Raw genomic sequence first — 11,570 nt, 5'->3', positions numbered from 1 at the left:
CTGATGACAGAGAATATTGACATTTATTTACCAGATGTGTTTTAAGTTTCAGCTTTTCTGTCCAGCTTATAAACATTATAAAATATTAACATGTTAAGGGTCCTAGGCTAGACCCCCTTATGCTAACCAAGCCTACCGCAGACATGAGTGAGAGAGATAAATATGAACCCACACTTGCTCGGACGTCACACGGATCAACAAGGTCCACGTCAGGTGTTGAGGAACCAGGACGCCCTGATGAGAAGTGGGAAGAAGAAGAAGAAGGTCGGGGGGAGATATCATCACCCCGCCCGAGATTCGGTGCTAAGCCCCAAGTGCTCTTCTAGTGTTGCATCTCCAGCCTCGGAGGTGGTGTTCTCATATTGTTCCCCTGCAACTGAGACTACACCTTGGCTGGTTCTGTGGAGAACAGCTGGTTTGTTCTCTTGCCCATCTGTACACTGTTTACATATATATTCTATACCAAACAAATCTTTGTGAACAAAAAGTTACATTGAGGCTGTTTCTGTTGTGGAGAAGCTTCAGCTCTTGTCTTTCTGGCTGCTGCTGTTTAAATCCTTTCAAAGATTGTAAGTGGGACTCGGTAACATTGCAGGAAATGATGCTTGACCCATAAAATACTGTTATGTATGTTCGTTTGACTGAATCCAGCCGTGTTCTGAATCACTCTAAAAGATTTCTCCATTTCTTTCCCAAAACATCCTGCCGCCTTTTTTGGAGTAAAGTCTCAGTATAATAGTTTGTAAAACTATAGTCTGTTGATCTGCTGTTCATCCTGCAGCTTATAAGCACGACTAAAGCAGAACAAAGAACTTCCCTCTTCTTGTTCTCACTATGCAACAATGCAGTGTTGTGCAATATTCTGTCAAAAAATAAATGTAAAAACATTAAAAAAGTCAAACTGATGAGTTTGTGGCTCATCGGGTTAAATTGAATGCGTGGCTATAATAAAGAGAGACTGAATCAATAAACAACCCTTTGCTTTTATTAAATGATGCTGATTATTTTGAAGCTACGAGCCTAATAAACAGATGACATGCCACATAGGGCGGTTTAATAATCAACAATCTTTAGCTTTGTGATCAGGAAGTAGAAGAATGTTTTTGAGACTTACATCGAAACAGGAGCTGAAGTCTCAGCCGAATCTCCTCAGTGTTTACGAGGAGAGCAGCACGACTGACGGCTGTTTAAAGAGAGAGGAAGTATGCTTGCACACACATTTCCTTTTATAACGAGAGACGAGTGAATGTGGTGTTGGGATTTATGTTTATCTGTAAGGCTAGCAGCACATATTTGTGTTTTACCATTACTGCACACAGTGTTTTGTGTCTTTGGAGGTGGACTGTTACTCTGATATTATTTGACTAAACAGAGAGGAGATGTTTACCATAAACATGGTCATAAATTTCTGGGCTTGGAGAAGCTGTCTATCTCTTTATGTAGGTCTGACAGAGGGTAAGAGGTGGTTGCCATGGTGATGGGTAAGGCGGCTCCGAATAAGGAGATGCCCAGAAAGCTGCAGAAGAAGAAACCTGAGCCAACATCAGACCTAAGGCCACCCTAAAATGTTTAGACCAATCACCGTGGTGTTTTTACTGCGTGGGCAGCATTTTGTCTCTGAGCCAGAGCGAGGAGGTCCAGGGCGTCATGCAAAACTAAACATTTTGATGATAAATTCTGAAAACTTATGTTTAAATCTTAAATTATTTACAAAACATTTGTCTGCTGAATTTCAGAGTCTGTCTTCCCCAACTCTGCCTTCTTTCCTTCCAAGGTGACAACAGTAGTTTACCAGAACATGAGGTCCCAGACAACGACGAGATCACCAGCCAGCTTCACTGAGTCCAGCCGCCTTGTTCGCTCCTGCCGACTTTAGCTCTCAGTCTCCAGTTCAGCCTGAAAATGACGAGCTGGGCAGTCTCTAGTCTGTGAGCCTCCAAAGGGAATCCAACAATCAGGCTTCCAACCAGTTTGTTGAGTCTGAGTCTTCTTCTATTTCTGGCACAGCTGACGCTTTAACCTTTTCTGGCCTGATCAGTGCTGTGTCCTTTCCATTTCTATGTTCCTGGTTCAGTTTTTCAAGAAGGGTAGATGTTGGCAACCTTTGCTAGCAACATCCCTTTCAACGGTTGCAAGAGCCTGGTTTGCATTGCCAACAACAAGTCATACTCATCCCCTTTGTCACCGATTCTCTTCATAATGTTTATGGACAGTTGAATTTGTTGACATTAAGAAACGCTGACAGATGTTGACCACTGGGGTAAATCTTCTTTAGACTATGCACGATCAGTTAGAAAAGTTTTGCTCCAATCTGAAGCAAAACTCATTAGATTGTGAAAGTTTAAATTATTTGGTGGCCTTTTCTTTTCAACATAAACAGGCACAAGTCCTGTCTCATGTTTTAGAAAGCTGAGAGCACTTCTAAATGTCATTACAATGAGTCTCCATTTGGGGGCGCTCCAACATATCAAATGAGATACTGCTAGTGACGCTGGAGATTACTTCAGGATTGGTGAAGATCTGCTCATCTTGCAGTATTATTTTGAGTTGAAGCAATGATCTCAAACTGAAACAGGTTTTTATCCATAGCATAAAGTGAAATTTCATGTTTTAAGTTAAGGTGTTTGAATGTGAACTCTAAATATGAGAGTGAAGTAAAAGGAGCAATCAGCTTTCATTTAACTCTCCTTCTTTGCACATTTATATTATTTTTGTGCAGAATTGCCTGGATTTGGTAGGTGTAGCTTACTACCCTCTCTGCTTTCAGCCCCAAGAAAAGTATTTAAAACATTTACCTTGTAACAAGGACTATCCAAACTACAGGCGCTGCTGGTGCGTCTGAGCTGCTCCGTCTCTACAAGCAAGAACCAAAAGGATTCCCGGATGGCACAGGCACAAGGAGGCAAGTGCAGAAAACTGCAGAGAAGCTTTGGCTCTACATAAAAGACTGACGCTGCCATCACGTTGTCACCTCTTTGTTTTTAAAGTTTCATTTTAATGCCTCACTTTCAAAATTTAACATTTGAGTTGGAAGTGTTTGTATTTCAATAAGAGGGTTGAGTCTTAAGATAGCTAGAATAAATAAACACTACACTTTAGCTTTTCACGCACCAAAACTTCATCACAGAGAACCTAATTATTTGCGTTCACAAATATTACCATGAACATAATTTTCTGTGTTGTTACACAGTTTACCAAAGCAGTCTATGGGGACTTGCTCTCTTCTCCTCTCTGTCGCCAGGGAGGAACTTATTGTGGGTTCACACCTTCAGCCTACGCCCACTGAAGGGGAACACACCTGATGCCCATCAAGGTGCTCGGCATTTAAGCCAGGAGGAGTCTCCTGCTCTTCGCTGGATCATTGTCTACCACGCGTCAGTGAGAGTCAAGCTACAGCTCAAGATAAGTCGAGCTGTAGCTTGTGAACGGTGTAACTCATTCTCGTTTCCTCGCCTACAGACCTCCTGGATAACCTTCCCTGTGTGAATCTTGGTGTCAAGTGTGGAGAAAGGAACTGCGGTCGTGAGTGTGGAGAGTTGGAGAACGAGTGATTCCCCCCTTGGATTTCCCTGGAGCCCCGTCCCCCACATTGTTGTATATAGCACTGCCCTGCACTTCCTGTATATACTCCTGGTGAACTCTGTAAATAAATTCTTGTGTTCAGCTGATTCTGGAGTCCTGCGCTTGAGTCCCTCACGTTGAACCGTAACAAAATCACAGTAGATAAAAGTTATATTTTTTACTGTAACAACCACAAACATTAACAACTCATTTTCATACCTTGAAATACAAATAGAAATGGTAAATTTTAAAAACCCATGCACAAGTTTTGCAAACAACAAAGTTATTTGCATCTATTTACCTAAAAATGCAGCCCAGGCGTTTTTTTTCTATAACTATTTCAAACTATTTACAGAACAATCGGGTGTTCAAATAAGATGCCACACAAATTATTTGTACCACTCCAAAATGTAGTTTCTGTCTGTTATAAGATGAAGGAGAACAACACAGCCTGATACCTGCAGGCCTGACAGCAGCAGGTGTGTCACTGCTCCTGTTTTCTACCTGCAGGCAGCGTTTACACTGTAAACTGCCTTTGGTGGCTTTTTGACAGAACTGACATTCAGCAGTCGCCTCATTGTTCTGACACACTCTTTCTCTCTCTCTGGCCGTCACTCCTAAAACTTCCCCCTCTTCCTAAACAACCAAATGCCATGTTGCCATATCATTTTTTGATTGGTTGACATGGTACTTTTTTCCTGCAGTGGGAAATGGTGTTTTTTTTGTTGTTTTGTTTTTGCTCACAAGCGGAGAACGCTTTCCTTAGAAAATGCAGTTTTGGTTGATACGTCTCTACAACGTTGCATGGAGATCAGGGGCAGTAACCCTGGACTGGCAGACCGGGGTGGTGGTCCCCATCTTTAAGAAAGGGGACTGTTCCAACTGCAGGGGGATCATACTCCACAGCCTCCCTGGGAAAGTCTATGCCAGGGTGCTGGAGAGCAGAGTCCATCCATTAGTTGAACCTCGGATACAGGAGGAACAATGCGGTTTTCGTCCTGGTCGTGGAACACTGGACCAGCTCTTTATCCTCTCAAGAGCTTGAGGATGCATGGGAGTTTGCCCAACCAGTCCACATGCATTTTGTGGACTTGGAGAAGGCATTTGACCGTGTCCCTTGGGGGGTGCTCTGGGAGTATGGGGTGTCTGGCCCATTGCTACGGGCCATTCAGTCCTTATACGACTGTTGCAAGAGCTTGGTTCACATTGCGGTCAATAAGTCGGACTCGTTCCTGGTGGGTGATGGGCTCTGCCAGGGATGCCCTTTGTCACCGGTTCTGTTCATAATTTTTATGGACAGAATTTCTAGGCGTAGCCAAGTGGTGGAGGGCTTTCACTTCGGTGGCCTCAGAATCTCATCTCTGCCTTTTGCAGATGATGTGGTTCTGTTGGCTTCATCGGGTGATGGCCTCCAGCTCGCACTGGAATGGTTCACAGCCGAGTGTGAAGCAGCGGGAATGAGGATCAGCACCTCCAAATCTGAGACCATGGTCCTCAGATTTGGAGGGTGGAGTGCCCACTCCGGGTCAGGGACAAGTTCCTGCCCCAAGTGGAGGAGTTTAAGTATCTCGGGGTCTTGTTCACGAGTGACGGGAGAAGGGAGCCGGAGATCAACAGACCGCAGTGATGGGGATGCTGCACCGGTCTGTTGTGGTGACGAGAGAGCTCAGTGTTAAAGCGAAGCTCTCAATTTACTGGTCAATCCAAGTCCCTACCCTCATCTATGATCATGAGCTGTGGATAGTGACCGAAAGAACGAGATTGCGAATAAATTCAAATTCAAATTCAAATTTTATTTGTCACACACACACACAACCATACACAGTATGACATGGGGGTGAAATGCTTGTAGCTGCGCAATGCCCGACCATTAAATGACAGAAAAAAAGTTTTACAGTATTACAGTATTTACAATTTACTACAAAATTTACAAATTAACTTAGGAATTTACAGTAAAAATAAAAATAAAAATAAATAAAAATGTGCAAACAGCAGAGAGAGATTATAAAGATTATAAATTATAGGAAATTATAGGAAATGTGTGGTGGTGCGTGTGGTGATGTGATGTGTGTGAGAGTCCAGTCTTATAGTGATGTGTGTGGGAGAGTACAGTCCTACACCTGGTTCAGGGCCCGAATAGCCTGGGGGAAGAAGCTCCTCCTCATTCTCTCTGTTTTGGCCTTAAGGGAGCAGAAGCGCTTCCCAGACCTCAACAGTGAGAAGAGTCCATTGTTGGGATGGGAGAGGTCCATCATAATCTTCCTAGCTTTGGACTTGCACCGCTTGGTGTAGATGGACAGCAGGTCAGGGAGCTCTGATTGAATGATGCGTTCGGCTGAGCGCACCACTCTTTGCAGATCTCGTCTGTCCTGCTTGGTGCTGTTCCCAAACCAGGTGCAGATGTTTGCCGTCAGGACGCTCTCGATGGTGCAGCAGTAGAAGTTCTTGAGCACCTTCAGTGGCAGATGGAAGTCTCTAAGTCTTCTGAGGAAGAAGAGACGCTGACGGGCTTTCTTAACCTGGGTGTTGATGTGGCAGGACCATGACAGGTCCTGAGTGATGTGGACACCCAGGTATCGGAAACTGTCCACTCTCTCCACTGGCGTGCCACTGATGATGAGGGGTTTGTAATTCCTCGCCTGCTTTGTGGTGAAGTCCACGATCAGCTCCTTAGTCTTGCTGATGTTTAGGAGGAGGTTGTTCTCCTGGCACCAGGTCTCCAGGTTCCTAATCTCCTCCAGGTAGGCCGTCTCGATGTTGTCGGAGATCAGGCCTACAACAACAGTGTCATCAGCAAACTTGACAATGGAGGTGGTGTCTGATGTGGCTACACAGTCAAAAGTGTACAGTGAGTACAGCAGGGGGCTTAAAACACAGCCCTGAGGCACTCCAGTGCTGAGTGAGATGGAGGGGGAGACTTGTTTTCCCACCCTCACTGATTGGGGTCTGTCTGTGAGGAAGTTGAGGATCCACTGACACAGTGATGAGCTGAGTCCTAGATCCGTCAACTTGGTGAAAAGCTTAGAGGGAATTATTGTGTTGAATGCTGAACTGTAGTCCACGAACAGCATCCTAACATAATTCCCTCTGCCAGTGTCCAGGTGACTCAGGGATGTGTGGAGCAGGTGAGATATGGCATCGTCTGTGGAACGATTAGTCCGGTAAGCAAACTGAAGTGAGTCGATGGTGGCAGGAAGTGAAGAAGTGATGTGATCTCTCATCAGTCTTTCAAAACACTTCATCACAATTGAGGTCAGTGCTACTGGACGGTAGTCATTGTGAATTGTGAATTGAATACAAGCATCAGAAATGGGATTCCTCCGAAGGGTGGCTGGCCTCTCAATTAGAGATAGGGTGAGAAGTTCAGCCATCTGGCAGGGGCTCAGAGTAGAGCCGCTGATCATCCACATCGAAAGGAGCCAGTTGAGGTGGTTTGGGTATCTGACAAGGATGCCTCCTGGACATGCAGATTATATCTCTCGGTTGGCCTGGAAATGCCTTGGTGTTCCCCCAGACAAGCTGGAGGGGAGATGGAGGTCTGGGCTTCTCTGCTTAGGCTGCTGCCCCCACAACCCGGCCCGGATAAGCAGAAGAAGATGGATGGATGCCATTACTTTTAAAAAATGCCTTAAAGACATAAAGACCCGTATAGCTTCTAATTTTTTGCTTCTAAATTCAGCTAAAACTGCGGTTATGGATGGCATTACCTTGGCCTCCAGTAACACTGTGAGGAACCTTGGAGTCATTTTTGACCAGGACATGTCCTTCAACGCACATATTAAACAATTATGTAAGACTGCTTTCTTCCATTTGTGCAACATCTCTAAAGTTAGAAATATCCTGTCTCAGAGTGACGCTGAAAAACTAGTTCATGCATTTATTACTTCCAGGCTGGACGACTGCAATTCATTATTATCAGGAAGTCCTAAAAACTCCCTGAAAAGCCTTAAGTTAATCCAAAATGCTGCAGCAAGAGTCCTGACAGGGACTAGAAAGAGAGAGCAGATTTCTCCTGTTTTGGCTTCCTGTTAAATCCAGAATTCAAAATCCTGTTCCTCACATACAAGGTCTTAAATAATCAGGCCCCATCTTATCTTAATGACCTTGTAGTACCATATCACCCTATTAGAGCACTTCGCTCTCACACTGCAGGCCTACTTGTTGTTCCTAGAGTATTTAAAAGTAGAATGGGAGGGAGAGCCTTCAGTTTTCAGGCCCCTCTTCTGTGGACTCTGTAGCATTGGCAGGCACCAGTATATTTCAGTATGATCCAACTTGAGTGACTGAGCTCATAAACTCAGCACAAAGGTTTTTACAGGGGTCAAGACAGAAAGCTGTTGGCCCACAGTCTTCTATAGCATGACAATGCTTTCGCCATCTGATGGCCTTAAGATACAATGCTGGTTTAAGGCGCTTCATCTATTTTGCATTTCTCTGAGGTCTATTTGTGCCTGGTAGAAATTTAAAACTGGTTTGCACCCATATAAACTAGTTTTAAATAAGTTTGTTCTAGGGCTGGCCTATTATCTATATCGAGGTATAATTTGAAGCATGTGCAGTAATGATATGTATCGTGATATATTCTTTTCGTCTGTATAAACATATTTTCTGCACTATAAGGCGCACTTAAAATCCTTTATTTTCTCAAAAATCGTCAGTGCGCCTTAAGTATGAATTCTGGTTGTGCTTACTGACCTCGAACCGATTTTATGTGGTACACGGCGCTCAAAAATCTGTCAAAAAATGTTTTACTATGACTTTGGGAAGCTATGAAGCCGCAGCGCTTGATGGATTGTTGGAGCATTACAGCTACCGTAGTCAGGAGCATCACGGAGGAATCTGGGTCCTAAACTCCGTCACATTCAGGTCCCAAAGTCAAATGAACACTGCGGCATCACTGAGAGTTACAAACTGTCTAAATTATTTCATCTTTAATAAAATGATCAGCGTTGCTGCTTTACCAGGTGTAACGATTAAGTTTAACATCCAGGCATCCATGAAAACAGGATTTATTACATTTAACAGAGTTAGAAGTTAGCAGGAAGTTAGCTCGCTAGTTTCGCTAGTTTACACCTAAACATGATATAGCATGTTTTGACAGAGATTTCTGAAACAATTCAAACGTACAGCTCTGCTGTCACTTCCAACATAAATGAAGACAGGAAACTAAACAGCAGTGGCGTTTGTAAGGTTACTGAAGTTGGGCTAGCTGGTATATAATGATGTGCTACGTGACCGCTAGCGACACAGCTATGTTAGCATAACATTAGCACAGTGAAGCTGGAGGATGAGCGCTAACTTCTTTCCACTCAATAAAAGTTAACGTGAGGGTTCCTGATGGTTAGAGACAAATGCAATTGCATGGCAGGATGCTGTAAACGGACCAAACTTCAGTCAGGAGAACAACTGAGATAATTCATCCACAATACGAGGTTAGTCATTAATATACTGCAACAACATGGGAATAGAGCAGCTGCAGAGAATCCAGCATTAATGAATCAATGGTACGGAAGTGGAAGAAGCGCAGTTTTTGGCTTCCTTCATATTCCAAAATGTGCTTTGTCTCTTCGCAATTACTGTCGCCTGGCATAGTATGCAGATGATATTGCTTGCAGCCGTTGCTATGCTTTTGACCAAAAACAGGCGCAGCTTGATGACACCATCAACATCGCTATCACGGGAGAGTGGTATAGTCAAAATCTCTACCGTTGGCCAAATTCATATCGTTTCTACTGTGTAGCATTTATCCCGCCCACCCCTAGTTTGTACTTCACCGCAGGTTTGCCTGAGGACTGCAGAAAGCTCATGAACATTTTTCCTTTGTTAGACCTTTCATACGCTGGGATATGCAGGGGTTTTCAACATCTGCTCAGTCAGTACAGTGCAAACTGACTATCTGATCAGAACGCAGAGCCACAACCGTAGACTGATTACTTTTACAAATAAAATTATTTTTGTGGGTTTTGTGGATTTGTCACTGGCATGGTGGTGCAGTGGTCAGCACTGTTGCCTCATTTCAAGAAGCTTGTTCTTCAGAGTGTTGCTGATTCCTTCCACAGACCAAAAGCATGCATGTGACCATAAACTGTGTGGTGTAGTGCTCATCTTTCTCTCTGTGTTAGCTCTGTGGTGGACTGGCGACATGTCCAGGCAGTTTGATCAAAGGTTAGTGGATGGGATTCATCAGGAGCAAGTGAAGGTTTTATCCTTAAAGCTGATGTGGCCAAAGCAGGAAAAATGGGCAAGTGTGAGGATTTGAGGACTTTTGTCACAAAACGGCCGGAGGCCGAGCACCAAAAATCAAACCCATGTGCAGGAAACCCAAGGCGGAGGCAGAGTAAAGGGTTTAACAAAGGTTTATTAACTAACACCAAAATGACGTTCCCGTTAGTACTTGATTTAAGGCTTGATATATGGAGCGTGAGGGTCTTGGCCAGGGGAGAGGGACAAGCAAGGGGACAGGTCCAAGAAAGCAATGGCAGCTGGCTGGTGATTAGGTACGTACTGGAAGAGAGGAGAGCAGTGTTAGAGCGGTAGCCAATGAGGAGTTCTGGAGAGGGTGGAAGCTGTGAAAATCTTCGTCTTACTGTGCAGGTGGGAGATGGACGTGTTGAGGTGGCAGCTGTCCTGAGTGGTGAAGGTCCCGAGGTGGTGCAAGGGCAGGAGGGCAGGCAGGTGAGGCAAGGAGATGATTCCGAGAGCTGGCGGGTTAATCAGATTTCCAAGACGAGTGGTTCAGTGTAACTAGAACACGAGATTACAAAGTTAGTAAAGAACTTGAGATTCATGAACATGAAGCGTGAGGCCTGGTTACCAACATAGGGTAGTTGACGAACTGGCGAGGAAGCAGTGTCAGCAAGCAGCTTAAATCTCCAACCTGATTGCTTCAATCAGCTTCAGGTGAGGGGGGCTGTAGGCCCTGCCCATGGGTGGATACCAGGGAGGTCCAGACCTTCAGTGGAATTTTACAGCCACACACCCAGACCATGACAATTCTTTTTTACAAAACGCCAAAACTATGACGGGTAGACGACTGGATCGGAGCTTCTCCACAACTGCTGCTCCTGTGTGGTGTTCCCAGTGTGGATGGAGGACTCAATATCTATCAGAAGTGGTCCAAAAAGGAGTAGTGGTGAACCAGCGACAGGGTCATGGGCAGCCAAGGCTCACCTTTGTGCTGGTTCTGATAGAAAGGTGTCAGAGCCACAGACCAGTCAAGGTGCTCATGCTGATCCCCGTCCAAGCACCAACAATGGGCACCTGAGCATCAGAACTGGACCACGCACCGATGTAAGAAGGCGTCCTGGTGTGATGAATCATGTTTTACATCACGTGAATGGCCAGGTGTGTTGCTCACCTGGGAAACACCAGGTAAGCTGTAATGTTCTGCTGGGAAACTTTGGGTTCTCCCATACATGTGGCCATTGCTATAACACGTACCACCTACCTAGGCATTGTTGCAGACCATCTACACCCTTTCATGGAAATGGTACTCCCTGATGGCTGTGGCCTCTTTCAGCAATGAGTTCATTCCAATCGAGCATCTGTGGGATGTGTGACCAGGGGTGTCCAACTCCAGGCCTCGGGGGCCGGTGTCCTGCAGGTTTTAGATGTGTCCTTGATCCAAAACAGCTGATTTAAATGGATAATAAACCTACTCAACTTGAAGTTCTCCAGAGGCCTGGTAACGAGCTAATGTGATTTTAAATCTTTGTCACTTCAGAGCTGCCTCGTTTGTTGTTTTCCCTGGACTTCCTTTTTTCCTTGAAACCGTGTTTGAGGATGTTTTCATGCTGCTCTGTTTAACCTGTCTGTGCTTTTTTCACATCTCTTTACTAATTTTGGAGTAAATATAGACAGATGCCTTCATTTTTATTAGTATTAAGCTTTTACTCATAAGAAATGGTCATAAGAAATCCTGCACGTTGTTTCTTTTCTTTAATTTTCTAAGACTAAAAAAATATTAGTGTCAATATTTTTTTGTTAAAGAGGTTTCATGTTTTTCTGTA

The sequence above is a fragment of the Neolamprologus brichardi genome, chromosome 6 (genome assembly GCF_056152115.1).
Source record: "Neolamprologus brichardi isolate AB-2024 chromosome 6, ASM5615211v1, whole genome shotgun sequence".
Lineage (NCBI taxonomy): Eukaryota > Metazoa > Chordata > Actinopteri > Cichliformes > Cichlidae > Neolamprologus > Neolamprologus brichardi.
The sequence above is the reverse complement of the archived record's forward strand: the minus strand, read 5'-3'. Positions refer to the sequence as shown.